The sequence below is a fragment of the Bacillus rossius genome, chromosome 11 (genome assembly GCF_032445375.1).
Source record: "Bacillus rossius redtenbacheri isolate Brsri chromosome 11, Brsri_v3, whole genome shotgun sequence".
Lineage (NCBI taxonomy): Eukaryota > Metazoa > Arthropoda > Insecta > Phasmatodea > Bacillidae > Bacillus > Bacillus rossius.
This window is the reverse complement of record NC_086338.1, coordinates 10482674-10497675: the sequence shown is the minus strand read 5'-3', so window position 1 is coordinate 10497675 and position 15002 is coordinate 10482674. Positions and strand designations below refer to the sequence as shown.

The 15002-nt window shown below is 58.9% G+C and overlaps 1 non-coding gene across 1 annotated transcript; it reads left to right on the top strand.

The window, feature by feature from the left end:
- Positions 1-14274: 14274 nt before the first annotated feature.
- Positions 14275-14394, top strand: LOC134537145 (U5 spliceosomal RNA). Its single transcript, XR_010075956.1, has one exon. It is a non-coding gene; the product is annotated as a U5 spliceosomal RNA (small nuclear RNA).
- The last annotated feature ends 608 nt before the right edge of the window (positions 14395-15002 follow it).

Below are 15002 nucleotides of genomic sequence, written 5' to 3'. Positions count from 1 at the left end.
TCCACGAGTCTTACACAGTTCCGCGGTTACCGATAATCCACTAGGCGCGGGGGTAAAGCGGAGGGGGGGAGGAAGTAGTTCCGTCTCCCAGCACTGCGCGCAGCACTGGGGAGGATAAATACTTACGCTCGTCGCTGCCGTCTGCTTCACGAGTCTACCAACTGAATCTAAAGGGCATAAATGCACCGAAAAATTATAACTGGAAAAATAACTGGGGGAGCCGCCTGCTAAATCAGGGTAGCCCCTACGCCAGGTAAGTATGCTGCGCAGTGTTTCGCTTTTCTATTTCACTTGGAGCTCGGACCACCTCATCAACGTGTTTTGAGGTTATGTACTTCTACCTCCGAAACAGCTCTTTCCCCAGACATAACACTCCCGTGCCAGTTCATCACACTACATGACAGTACACACCAACAATGCAAATACAATTTCTTCCTACAACTGCCCGTTTCTACTCGCACCTCGTTTCCTTTGTTTCTGTACCCACGGCGACGGTCGACCGCCGCGTGCATTTGGTTACCCCGTTTGCCGCGTGGCGGCACTTGGTTACACCGTTTGCCGCGTGGCGGCACTCGGGTCGTCGCGTCCGCCTCGGCAAAAAGGCGGGCACCACGGCACAGTCGAGAGGGGAACTTTTTTCCATTAGCAACATACCTAGGGTTTCACGAAATATCGAGTGCCGTGTCCCACGAGGCGATTTTCGGACGATTCGCGGCTTCAGGCTGCACGACCGTACGCTATTTTCACCATTAGTGGTGGTCCGCACATTTTTCCTATATAGTCCGGATTTTCAAAGTTTCAACCGTGCTCTGGTTTCCCTTCAAAGGCATAAAACTGTTCAGGGGAATTTTTTAAAAGCTTTTTGAAGCAAATCTGAGCACTTTTGGCCATTAACTAACTGGTTTCCTTTCAGCAATTTCAGCGAGCCGCCGAGACCTGCTGCTGCTAATTCCTGAGTCGACCACCAGGAGTGCTCTTGTGTAGATCTAGTTCGTAGATCCTAGATCTTCTTCTTGTGAGTGCTGTGCGCCACCGAGTCGCGGCCTATTGGGGCGGCTGAGGGGGGAGTTTGGAATGGACTCCCTCCCGATGAAGCCAAACCAGGGCGGGGGCGACCTCGGTCAGAGGCCATCGGCCGAGGCCACTTCTTGTGACTCCCGGCAACCGAGTTGTAGCCTATTGGGGAGGCCGAGGGGAGAGTTTGGAATGGACTCTCTCCCGATGACGCCGAACCAGGGCGGGGACGACTTTGGTCCGAGGCCCTCGGCCGAGGCCGGTACTGGCGATGAGATGACTACTGACAATCGGCCACTCCAGCCAAGACAATACTGTGGACCGCATCGCCAGCGCTTGGAGACCATGCAAGTCGGGTCTGGGGAGGCGGGCGCTGCTGGGGTCGGGGGGGTGGCTCCGCCTCCCTCCCCGGCGCCGGCCGGGCTGCGCACCCAGACTGTTTGCATTAAGGTCAGCGAGATGAAACATCTTCACGGCCTGGACGTCTCCACCATCCTCGCTCTGCCTACGACTACCTCTGCTCCAACACCACCAACTGTGACTACTACTACCACCACGGCCTGCATCACTTCACCGATCATGTCTCCTGCGCCTTCTCTTCCGCTGTTGCCGACCGACTCACCGCCTGCCGCCGTTCCTCCTGCTGCGACTGCTACTCCCATGGACACCGGCTTCATCGTTCCCACGAAGACCGTCAAGCGCGCCCACCCCGACCAGCACTCCTCCGACGATGCCGTCCCTACCAGCAACCGCTACGACAGTCTCCTCAGTCTACCGGATACCGACACCGACGACGGCGCTGGGGCTGCCTCCTCGGACCGACCCTTGACTGCCAAGCCCCGCCGCAAGCAGCATGCTAAACGGCACCGGCCCGACACGCAACCTCCTCCTGTGCCCTTCACCACTCTTCCGGGCCCCTCTTCGACGAGTCCCAGCTCATCTCGTGCTCCACCCCGCCCTCCAACCTCGCAGCCTCGTGCCTCCTCCTCGGCGGCGCCTCGCCCGCCTTCCTCCACTCCTCGCACGCCTCGCATGCCTCCGATCGCCTGCCTTCTCACGCCCACAGCCGGCCCCTTCGCCACTGCACAACGTTTTCAGTCTCTCCTCTCCGGTCCTCTCTCTGTCACCTCCGTCAATGACCGCGCCTCCTTTTATACCAGCAACCCTCAGGACCACCAGCTCCTATTTGAAGAACTCCAACGCCTCGGCTATAAACCCTACACCCATCTCCGCCCCGACGAGCGTGCCGATCGAGTTGTGATCAAGAAACTCCCTCTCTCCACGACGGCTGACGAGGTCACCCAGTCCCTGCTCGACCTGCACCTACCTGTGGCATCTGTGGTGGCCATGCGCACCTCTCCTACTTCGACGACCCGGCCTTTCCTGGTCACTACATCCGGTCTGGGTGAGGCAGCCCCCATCCTGAAGTTGAAGACATTGGGCTGCTGGGTGGTGGCAGTTGAGAAATACCGCGGCTCGGGGCGCGTACCTCAGTGCTACCGCTGCCAGCGGCCTGGACACCCGTCCTCCAGATGCCACCGGGACCTCGCCTGTTTCAAGTGCGCTGGGCCCCACTGGTCTCGGGACTGCACCTCGACTACCCGACGCTGCACGCTTTGTGACGGGGCCCACTTCGCTACTTCCACTGACTGTCGCGTGATTCAGGCTTACATGCGCCGACACCCTCAACGACTCACTGACGCCACGACGACTGCCGTGGGGACCGGGCCCTCTGTCCCGTCCCTGTCCGATCCCAAGACGTTTCCTGCTCTCTCCACCAATGCTTGGGCACGCCCTCCACCCGTTGTACCGGTTGTTCCCCCCTCTGCCACCTCGCACCCTCCTCCTTCCGCTCCTTCTTCTGACTCTCGACCGCTTGCCTCCGACTCAGACTGCTCGTCGCTTTCATCCCTCATTCACGACTTCATTTCATTCATCCGACAGTACCTCCCGCTCATCCGGTCTGTCCTGACGGCACTCTCCCGAGCCCGCACCTCCACCGAGAAGTTCGAAGTGCTCCTCCAGGCCCTTCTGAATTTCTTCGATGGATCCCGCCCCTCCCCTTAGTGTCCTCATCTGGAACGTCTTTTCCCTCCTCCCTAAGCTCCACGACCTTTTGCACCTGCTCCACGAGCGATCGCCCGACGTCGTGTTCCTTTCTGAGACCTGGCTCTCCCCCTCTGCCCCCGTCCTGGTCCCCGGGTATGCGGTCCACCGTGCCGATCGCGATGGTCGGGGCGGGGGGGTGGCGTTACTCGTCCGCAACACCATTTCACATCATCGCCGTCGCATCCCTTCTTCCCCCGCGGCCGAGGCGGTTGCTGTGCGCTTGCACGGCCTCCCGTACTCCCTGACCTTGGTATCCTTGTACCTCCCCCCTCAGTTCGCCTTTCCCACGGCCGACGTTGTCGCCCTCGGTCGGCTCGACGCCCACGTCGTGCTGGCCGGGGACTTCAACGCCACCCATCCCTTCTGGGGCTGTGCCGCCGCGAACCGGCGGGGCAGCTCCCTCCGGCAACTCCTTCGGCGTACTCCTCTCTCTCTTTATGCCCCTCCGACCCCGACATTTTTTCCGGCCCAGCTCAACCGGCAACCTAGCATCATCGACTTTGCACTGTCCACGCCCCTCCCCATTCTCTCGGATCTCATCACCATCACCTCCGGCACCTCCGACCACTTGCCTGTTCTTGCCACACTTCACTTTCACCCCCATTCTAACCCCCACCTCCCCCGCTTCGATTTTCCCAAGGCCGACTGGGGCGGTTTTCAGCGTTCCCTCTCCGCTGCCATAGACCTGTCTGTTCCGTTCGATACCCCTGCCCGCCTTGACGCCAACGTTCTCTCGCTGACCGACGCCATTTCCGCGGCCGCCTCTGCCAACATACCTCTGGTTCCCCCCCGTCCCCTTGTCGACCCATTTCCGCCTTACCTCCGGGACGCCTTGTCCTTGCGCAACCGCTTCCGCGTCCTCTGGCAGGCTAGTCGTTCCCTGCTGCACCGGCGGGTGTACCTGGTGCTGCGGGGGCGCTGCCGGCGATTGGTCGCGGAGTGGAGGGCCCGTCTGGAGACTCGGCGTCTCCAATCCCTCTCTGCTTGCTCCGGCTCCCTATGGTCTCACGTCCGTCGTCTCCGCTCGGTTCCTACCACCATCCCCCCGCTGTCCACCCCCACGGGTGTGGCGGAAACGGCCTCGGAGCGATCCGAGGCGGTGGCCGCCTACCTGGCGACCACCTTCGCATCCGCACCCGGCCCTTCCCTGTCCTCCGAGTCTTCGGACGACGAGGACGGGGCCCGCCTCCTGTCTCGCCACGTCACTTTGCCCCCCCTTCCGGCCACCTTCCCCCCTGCCGCTCGTCACGCCTTCCGAGGTCCGCACCCTGCTCGCCCGCCTTCGGCCCCGTTCTGCTCCTGGCCACGACTCTCTGCCCTCCCCCGTGCTCCGTGCCCTACCTCGCAAGGCCCTTGTGTTTCTGACCCGTCTTTTCAACGCAATGTTCCTCCTCTGCCACTTCCCCACCCCCTGGAAAACCGCCGTCGTCTCACCCATCCCCAAACCTGGCAAGCCCCCGTCTCTCCCTTCATCTTTTCGGCCCATCTCGCTTCTTCCTATTCTGTCCAAGGTCGCGGAACGGGCGATCCACCGCCGTCTCCTCTTTCAAGTCACCACCCTGGACCTTCTACCCCGCCACCAGTTCGGTTTCCGCCCCCGCCACTCGACGACCCACGCCATTGCCCGTGTGGAGCACCTGGTGGTCCAGGGATTCGCCAGGCGGCAACACACGGGCATGGTGCTTCTTGACCTCGCCCGTGCTTTCGATTCCGTTCCGCATGCCCAGCTCCTCCAGCGCCTCTCTGCCACCGACCTCTCATCTCATCTCATCCGCCTCCTCTGCTCCTTCCTGAAGGGTCGCACCTTCCGGGTTCGGGTGGAGGGGGTCCTCTCCGGCCCCCGCCCCATCTCCGCCGGCGTCCCCCAGGGCGCCATTCTCTCACCGCTACTTTTTACCCTCCACATCTCTGATCTCAAGCCCCCTCCCGGCACCTATCTTGTCCAGTACGCCGATGATACCTGTCTCCTGGCCTCTTCAGTTTCCGAGCGGCTGCTCTGCGACCGTCTCGGCCGCGGCCTCACTTCCCTCAACAATCAGTTCCTCGCGCATGGCATCGGGCTCAATCACTCTAAATCACGATCCATCCTCTTCTCCCGACTTCATCCACACCACGACCACCCGCCAGTCATCTCCACCGTAGCCATCCCCTGGTCGCCTCGCATCCGTTATCTGGGGGTCACCCTAGACAATACCTTTACTTTTCTGCCGCACCTCGACTAAATCCGCACCAAGTCCCGTGCCGTCATGGCTCAGCTGGCCACCGTACTCAGACCGACATCCGGCACCCCTCTCGACGTTCGTGTGACTGCCTACCGTTCCTTTGTTCTTCCCCACTTCCTCTACGCGTGCCCGGCTTGGGTCCACTCCTCTCTGTACAACCTCCGTCCGATCACCCGGTCCTACTTTCTCGGTGCCCGCCTCCTGCTCGGTCTCCCTCGCGCCACCTTACGACAGACCCTCCTGGACCAGACTGGGCTCCCGCACTTACACGAGCTGCTCTGCAAGGTGACTAAGAAGTTCCTCCGCCACTGCCGGCGTTCTGACAACCCCCTGATCCGACTCCTTGCAGAGCCCCTGCCTGACGCCCCTCACCCCCGCCGACCGCTCTTTACCTACGATCATTTGAGACGCCCTGACCCCGATGACGTTGACGCTGGTGCAGTCGCGGCTGGTGGGCCCGGCAGCTGACGACGGTGATCACCACGTCCACGGTTGGCTCTGAGGAATGTTACCAGGCATCATCCCATCAAGATCTCTGCTCTCAGTGAACTACTGCCTACCATCGCCACTGCTCCGGACCGTCTTCATCTGCGGCCCGGCACCTTCTGCGCCCCGAGTCGCCCCCGGCAGCCCACAGAAGATTCGCCGCCCAACAAGCAGCTGGACCTCTAGGACGGTATCGTCGGAGGGGCCCCGTTTCGTCAGTGTTGAATAAAGATTGTCCCCATTCGCCCTTGTGGCCATGTATTCGTGTTCTATGTTGTGTTTTATTTGTGTTCACCTGTATCCGCTTTTTATATTAAAGATGAATTTAAAAAAAAAAAAAAAAAAAAAAAACTCAAGATTTCCGTGGAGGGGAACATTTGATGAGTCTTTAAACAATTTTTTGTTGTGCCCAGTGTTTACACACTGGGCCGGTTACCGTTAAACCACTGGGCCCGGGGGTGAGGCGGGGAGGGGGAAATCTGAAAAATCGAATTGGACAAGTATCGTTCATGGGAATTTTTTTTTTTCTTTTTTCAACTATTACCATGCACAATTACGTACCTTCCTTCCGCACTTTCAAGATGGTGGGGTTGTTCGCCAAGGCACCGTAAACTTGAGACCTACGAATGCATTACATACCATACACAGATGAAAAAAAAATAAAAATTACACTTCACTGTACATAATTCTTAACACTACTTCACAACTACTAAGTTGAAATTTTTTCACCGGGACAGCGCGAACGCAGTCCCGACTACCAAAAATTACGCGCCCGAGTTACCCACATTTGGGGTAATCGCAGAGGTCAGCTCAACCGAAGTGCAAGTTCAAGTTCAAGTTCAAAATCTTTATTAACAGAAAATAAACAATACCTTGGTCGGTTTACAAAATAAAGACACAATTCATGCCTCAGCCGCAGGCTCTTACATGAAAACAAATTTAAAACAAAAATACACAAAAAGAAAGAAGAAAACAATTCGGTAAAAAACAGTGGGGAAAAACACGAAAAACCCCAAAACAAATTGAAAAAGGAAAAAGGAAGTAAGACCTGGAAACAGGAGAAGCCCCGAAACGGCTAGCGAGGCAAAAAACGGGGAGTAAAAACCCCAAAAACAACCACGAGACAAAGAAAATTAAAAAACTACTCTTGGGCGGCAATATGCCACCGAGGCCACAAAAAGGAGGAAAAGAGGCGACCCGAACACTCGCGGGTCGCGGCAACAAAAGGAAGCGACGAATAAAACCATCGCAAAAAAGAATGCCTAGAGAGGCCAACAAAAGATCCCAACATTAAAATAATAGGCAGCCATATTGGGTGCAGAAACAATTAAATAATTAAAAATAAACAATAAGCACAAGTGATAGCATAAGCAGCAAACTAATGGGGGATCCAATTAAAAATAAAGCCCCAACTAGAAAATGGCCAGAAAGAGGCCAGGAGGCACCCACGAAAAGCGAGGCGCAACACAAAAGCACAAAATACACCCAGCGCAGACAAGAAGTTAAACAAGGACACAGAACCCTAAATAAATAAAATACAGCAGAAGGCTGAACAGGAGCACCCCCCCGAACCCTAACAGAGAACCAACAGGGTCAAGGAGGGAGGGGGAAGGCACAAAAACACTAATTTAATAAACACAAACAGCAAACAACACACTACAACACATACATCACCCTGACACAAGAAAGCATTTAAAGTCCAAAATAACCCTGAAAAAGAAAACAAAAACACACCGAAGCACACAAAGTACACCAAAGACAGCAAGAGTCAAACGACGCACAGCACGTAAAAATGTCAAAGTTAGGGGGGATCGGCGGGAAGAAAGTCACGAATCCGAGGATGCGCATGGGGCTCCGCAACGTCGTAAGCACCGATGGACCGCACCAACGGGTTGAGGCTGCGCTCGGTGCGCCGGAAGAACCGCTGGGCGAAGGCAGCAACCATCTCCACCGGGCGCCGGAGTCCAGAGAGGCGGTACAACAATTCCACAGGCGTCCACAGCGGGTACCCGAGCACCAGACGCAGGCCAGCATGCAGCACCGAATAGATGGGGCGCCAGCAAGTCCGGGGGAGCGCCGCCCAGACCACCGACGCGTACAGCAAGACCGGCAGGATGTAGGTCTTGTACACCAACAGCCGAGTCGGCTGAGGCACGCCACTCCGCGCTCCCAGCACCGGCCGCAACGTCCTGTGCAGGATCCGCGTCTTCCGAACCGCCGCCGTGATGTGGGGCTGCCAGGTGAAGGTGGCGTCCAGCAACACCCCCAGGTACTTCACGGCAGGCAAGTACGGCAGCAAGACGCCCAGGAGCACCAGGGGGGCCGGGGGCCGCCGGCGGCGCTTGGTGCAGAAGAGCACCTGGGTCTTCGCGGGGTTCGGCAAGATGCCCCAGGAGGCCATGTAGCCGCTCAAGTGACGCAGCGCCACCTGCGCCTGCGCCTGCAACACCTGCGCGTCGTCACCGGTCACCAGGACCGCCGTGTCATCAGCGTAGAGCGCCAACGCAGCCCCGGGCGGGGGCGCCATGTCCGCCAGGAACACAGCAAACAGCGTGGGGCTCAAGATAGCCCCCTGCGGCACCCCAGCAGCCACGCGGTGAATCCCGGAGAGCGCGCCCTCAACCCGGACAGCAAACGTGCGGTCAGCGAGGAAGCTCTGAAGTAGATTGAGCAGATGAGGGCTCAGCTCCGTCCGCCGCAGCTTGTGCACCAGGGCAGCATGGTGAACAGAGTCGAAGGCGCGCTTCAAATCCAGCAGCACAAGGATGGAATGCGCCCGCCGATTGAAGCCGGCAGAGACCAGGTCAGTCACGTAGGCAACCGCATGGAGAGCCGACAGGTGCCGGCGAAACCCAAACTGGAAATCAGGCAGGGAACCATGGACCGCCAGATGCAGCCCCAGGCGACCAAGAACCATGCGCTCGAACACCTTAGAGAGGCAAGACAGTAGAGAGATAGGGCGGTACTGGGCAACATCAGAAGAGGCAGGATGCGTCTTGGGGACCGGGACGATCACGGCATGGCGCCAGGGCAACGGAAAGTGAGCAAGAAGAAGACTGAAATTACAGAGCTTGGTGAAGTAAATCAGCGCCTTCCGGGAGAAAGACCGGACCAGGACGGGACGCACACCATCAGGACCAGGGGCCTTCCCCAACTTCAGCCGGCCCACGGCACGCTCCACCTCACGAGGCGTAACCAGCAGGGAGCCCACGGCGGCCGGGAGCGGCAGCGGCGGCAGATCCCGAAAGGCGGCAGCAGTCGGCCCAGCCGCCGGGACAGCGTGCGGTACGAAGGTGGACTCGAAGTGGCCCGCCAACAGCTCCGCCTTATCCCGGGGGTCATTCAGGAAGCGCTGACCAGACTGCAGCGGCGGGACACCAGCGGCACGGGAGCGCAGGCCCCGGACGTAGTCCCACACCGAGCCCGTCTGCGCCGATAAAGCCTGCAGGGCCAGAAGGTGCTGAGAGGCCTGCCAGTCGGTAACGGCACGGCGGCAGCGGCCCTTGAAGTACCGGTAGTCCTCCAGCGCCTGGGGGTGGCGCAGGCGCTGCCAGCAACGCCGGGCAGCATTCCGCATCCGGATCAGCGCACGCAGGGGCGGCGGCAAAGGCTTGCCCCCCGGGCGCACAGGCCGCAACGGGATGGTCGCACGCTCCGCACTGCCAATGGCGGCAGCGAACCGCTCCACCACGTCATCCAGGTCCTCAGGGGTCGCCACCGTCAGCCCCAGGTCCAGCTGGTCATCCAGGTGCCTCCGAAAGGCCGGCCAATCCGCCCGCCGGTAGTCGCGCCGCCGCAGGGGAGGGCCAGCAGCCAGAAGACCCTGGAGAACACCGACCACCGGTAAGTGATCCGAGGCGAGGTCAGAGAGGACGGCCAAGGAAACAACGGTGAGCCGTTGGGAGGTCAGGCACAAATCCAGGACAGAAGGGCGCTGGTTAGCCCGGGTAGGACAGTAGGTAGGCGAGGGAGGCGCATGGATGGTGAAGTCGCATGCAGCGGTGAACCGCAGGGGGCGCGGCCACGGAAGGTGTCGGTGGCGCAGCCCCAGCGAGTATGGCGGCAGTTAAAATCGCCAGCAAGCAGGACAGCACCATCCAGCCGGGCCAGCAGCAGCAGGTCCGCCGCGGGCAGCACCCGATTAGGCTGCAGGTAGACGGCCGCCACCGTGAGGGCCGGGCGCGTGGACGTCAGCCGAACAGCTACCGCCTCCGCCGCGGCCAGCGCAGGAACAGCACGGCGGTAGTGGGGGATGTGGCACCGCACCAGCACAGCAACCCCGCCACGCGGCCCAGCATGGCGGTCAGCCCGGTGGCACACGTAGCCCGGGACGTCAAGCGCCAAGTGCGGCTTGAGCCAGGTCTCGGTGAGCAGCACCAGGTCGGGCGACCAGCGGTGAAGGATGTCAGCCAGCTCCTGGGAATGATAACGGACAGACCGGGCATTCCACAGAAGCAGGCTAGTCATGAGAGGCAGCACCAGCGGCGGGCACAGCCTGCCCGGGCCCCGCATCGTCATCGCCAAAGAGCCGCAGCAGAGCAGACAGCAGCACCTCGCCCTTCTCCAGGAGAGTGGGGGCACGCGCCAGGGCAACAAGCGTGCGCCGGATGCACTGCAACCAGGACGAGAGGCGCAGGTCCTTCAGCAGGCGGATGATCTCCTGCACATCAGCAGCCAAGCCGCGCCCGCCCTCGGGGGGCGCATCTGCACCGCCAGCAGCAGGCCGGCCGCGGGAAGCGCCCGCAACCGCCCCCGCGTAGTCCACGCCATCACGACGAAAGGCCGGCAGACCTGGAAACTGACTGCCCCGGGTCGCATCAAACCCGCCAGGGCCCCGGGCTGGAGGCTTGCGGCGGCGCGCCTGACGTTCCTCGTACGCCAACCGAGAAGGACAGCCAGAGAAGTTGGCCGGGTGATCCAGGCCACACAGCGCACACGTGGGCGGAGAGGCAGGATCAAGCGAGCAGTCGGTAGACCGGTGGGGCCCCCCACAGCGCACACACACCGCGGGGTTGTCGCAGTTGTGGCTGGAGTGGCCGAACTCCTGGCACCTATAACACTGGACAGCCCGAAGGCTGCCGCGGTACAGCTCTACCTTGACCGCAACGTGTCCCAGGTGCTTCAGTTGGAGAGCCTGCGCCTTCTGCTCCGTCCCGTTCAGCACCACGAGAAAGAGCGGCCAAGGAGTGGCCTGAGGCCCGCGGCTGCCCATACGCACCACCTTGCTGTGGGCGATGCCCTGCTCTGTCAGGAACTCGGAGATGAGCTCCACCGGGGTGTCCAGGTGGAGGTTCCGGATCACCACCCGAGCATTGCGGTCCTCCTGACTGGCCCAGGTGTGGAACGCCATGCCACGCTCCCGCAGAATGGTGCGCATCTTCTCGAAGTCCGCCTTGTTGCGCATCTGAAAGGTGGACGTGCGGGCGAAACTCTTGGCCTCGAAATCTGCAGAGAAGTGCGGCCGCAGATCCCGCAAGTCCCGCAGCGCAGTAGGCGAAAGACCCCCCTGGCACACGATGACAGGCGGCCAGGATTTCCGGCCAGTAATAGGCGGCGCAGGGGCCGGCGCACCACCAGCAGAGGACACCGCCGGCCGCGGCGAGGGGGCACCGGGCGCTGGCGGCCGTGCTGGGCGGCCAGAGCTAGGGCCAGCAACAGCAGACACATCGGAGAGGTCGTCCCGGGAGGTAGACAGATCACCAGAGGTCTGCGACAGCCGGGACGACCGGCCGCGGGCGCCCCCAGACTTGGGGCGTTTCCCCTTGGGCGGCGGCATGGCCCGGGGAGGCAGAGGCCCACCAGAACCCCCACCCTGCTCCTCACGCTCCGAGTCAGGGGACAGCAAATGGTCGCCCGGGGCCACAGCGCGCTTCCGCTTGCCCAGCTGCACCGGCTCCTGGTCCCGCGGAGCCACCACCAGGGGCTTCGGGCGGGGCACCACCAAAGGAGGACCTGAATAAACAGACACAGGAACCCCAGCACCCGACGAGACGGGCGGCGCGGGCGCGCCATCCACAGCCACAGGCGCCACAGTGACAGCAGGCGCAGTGGAATCGCCCGCCATGCCACGATACCGCAGCGAATAGTCAGGCACCGCAAAGACGTGCCCCCCAGCAGCAGTTGTCCGGCTGGTTGTCGTCACGCTTGCGGTGGTGATGGTGGTGGTGGCACACCGGAGGCAGGCCACCGGTAGCCCCACATCAGAAGAGACAGCAACAGGCGTCGCAGGCAGCTGGCGCGAACCACCCGGGGGCTGGTCCACCCCCGAGGCAGACGGCGGCATCAGGCCGGGCCGCTGGGCCGCGTACGGATCCGTCACAGGCGGCGGCACGCCGCCCCCACTGGGCTGCTTGGACCCAACGTACGAAGACTGGGTACGAGTGCGGGGGCCATCCGCCCGCCGATCAAGACTGAGGGAGCGCCGCGCCCCAGCCCCAGGCCGGGGGCCATCGCCACCAGAACCATCAGCGCGCGCCAGTCGCCGGGACAAAGGCCGCGCAATCCGCTCAGGCTGCGAGGAGGACATAACAGGAGACACAATGCAGCCAGGCGCCACCGCGCTGACCGCCACACAAACAGAAGGCTGGGAGAGAGACACAGTGCGCACAGGCTGGGCAGGACAGTCAGCGATGTAGTAATGTTCGTAATCATCAGTATCAGTGGTACAGGAAATAATGTCACAAGTAGGTTCACTCGCCATAATAAGAAGAAAATAAAGAAGTAACAGAACAGCAAAAAGAACCCACAACAAAACCTGCGCGCAGGAACAGAAAATTAAATATAATTAATTGGTCGCAAGTATGCCGCGCTCCAATTAACGAGGCCAACAGCAATCGATTGTACGCCGCGAGGGCGGCCATTAACAGCAGGCGTGAACAAGAGCTGGCTATTGCCGAGACTACCAGAGGCCAACCACCAGGCCGACTGAAAGAGACAAGATGGCCAGCGATACAAGAGTAGCAAACAGGGCACACGAACCACAAATTAAGAAAAGAAATAAACCGGCAACAAAAGATACGCAAATCCGCGAAAGACAGGAGACACAAGCACAAAAACGGAAAGCAGAAACAAGACAGGGCCGAAACACGAAAGCACAAAGCAAATATACACGAAATGACGACCACAAAAACGCCACGAGGTCGCAAACAGCAAATCGAATAATCGGCAAACACAGAAAACGTAAATAAACTGCGCACGAGACACAGAACAGGGACCAATAAATAATCAGCAAGCACGAAAACAGAAATAAGTGCAGCAAAAAGTAATAACGCAAACATTAACGCACGAGTCGGCCAAGCAAAATTAAATGTACAGGAACGAGAGACCAGGCGGCCATGACACGCGGACTCGTCACAGGAAGCAGCAAGCGTGAACAGCAAAAACGGGAAATAAGAGCGCAGAAAATTAACAAAAACAGCAACGAAAAAATATGCATCAGCAGACAGCATGAAATGAAACCAGAAAGCGGGCAAAACGAAGCAGATCAGACTTAGGGGAAAAATATGGGTCGGGCTCACATTAGGCAGCTGACGATCGCCCGCGATGACGACACAGGGCGCTGGCAGCACGGAGTTCCGCAGTCCGCCACCAGGGGCAGCACCATCCAGGCGGCGCTCGGCGAAGTCGCGCGCAGGCCAGCAGCTTGAAGATCCCGCCACCAGGAGCAGCACCAGCGGACGCAGCAGCAGCAGCTTCGAACTGCCGCCGCTAGGCGGCAGCACCGTCACACGCGCGCACGACCAGGAATTTACACACTCGCGAGTTCACCGATAAACCACTAGACCCGGGGGTGAAGCGGGGAGGGGGGGAAAATCGAATTACAGCGAAACGAGCACAACTACGCGCGTAAACACACACAAAACGACCCGCACACAGGGTAGCCCCTACGCCAGGTAAGTATGCTGCGCAGTGTTTCGCTTTTCTATTTCACTTGGAGCTCGGACCACCTCATCAACGTGTTTTGAGGTTATGTACTTCTACCTCCGAAACAGCTCTTTCCCCAGACATAACACTCCCGTGCCAGTTCATCACACTACATGACAGTACACACCAACAATGCAAATACAATTTCTTCCTACAACTGCCCGTTTATACTCGCACCTCGTTTCCTTTGTTTCTGTACCCACGGCGACGGTCGACCGCCGCGTGCATTTGGTTACCCCGTTTGCCGCGTGGCGGCACTTGGTTACACCGTTTGCCGCGTGGCGGCACTCGGGTCGTCGCGTCCGCCTCGGCAAAAAGGCGGGCACCACGGCACAGTCGAGAGGGGAACTTTTTTCCATTAGCAACATACCTAGGGTTTCACGAAATATCGAGTGCCGTGTCCCACGAGGCGATTTTCGGACGATTCGCGGCTTCAGGCTGCACGACCGTACGCTATTTTCACCATTAGTGGTGGTCCGCACATTTTTCCTATATAGTCCGGATTTTCAAAGTTTCAACCGTGCTCTGGTTTCCCTTCAAACGCATAAATCTTTCGCCTTTTACTAAAGATTTCCGTGGAGGGGAACATTTGATGAGTCTTTAAACAATTTTTTGTTGTGCCCAGTGTTTACACACTGGGCCGGTTACCGTTAAACCACTGGGCCCGGGGGTGAGGCGGGGAGGGGGAAATCTGAAAAATCGAATTGGACAAGTATCGTTCATGGGAATTTTTTTTTTCTTTTTTCAACTATTACCATGCACAATTACGTACCTTCCTTCCGCACTTTCAAGACGGTGGGGTTGTTCGCCAAGGCACCGTAAACTTGAGACCTACGAATGCATTACATACCATACACAGATGAAAAAAAAAAAAAAAATTACACTTCACTGTACATAATTCTTAACACTACTTCACAACTACTAAGTTGAAATTTTTTCACCGGGACAGCGCGAACGCAGTCCCGACTACCAAAAATTACGCGCCCGAGTTACCCACATTTGGGGTAATCGCAGAGGTCAGCTCAACCGAAGTGCAAGTTCAAAAGTTCAAAATAATTTTATTCACATCAAAAGAAAATACACCTTGGTCGGTTTACAAATAAAAAAAAGGTACAATACATGCCTCAGCCGCAGGCTCTTACACGAAAACAAATTTAAAAGAAAAACACTGAAAAAGAAAGGCAGAAAACAAGTCGAAAACAAATTGGGGGAAAAACACGAAAAACCCCGAAACAAATTGAAAAAGGA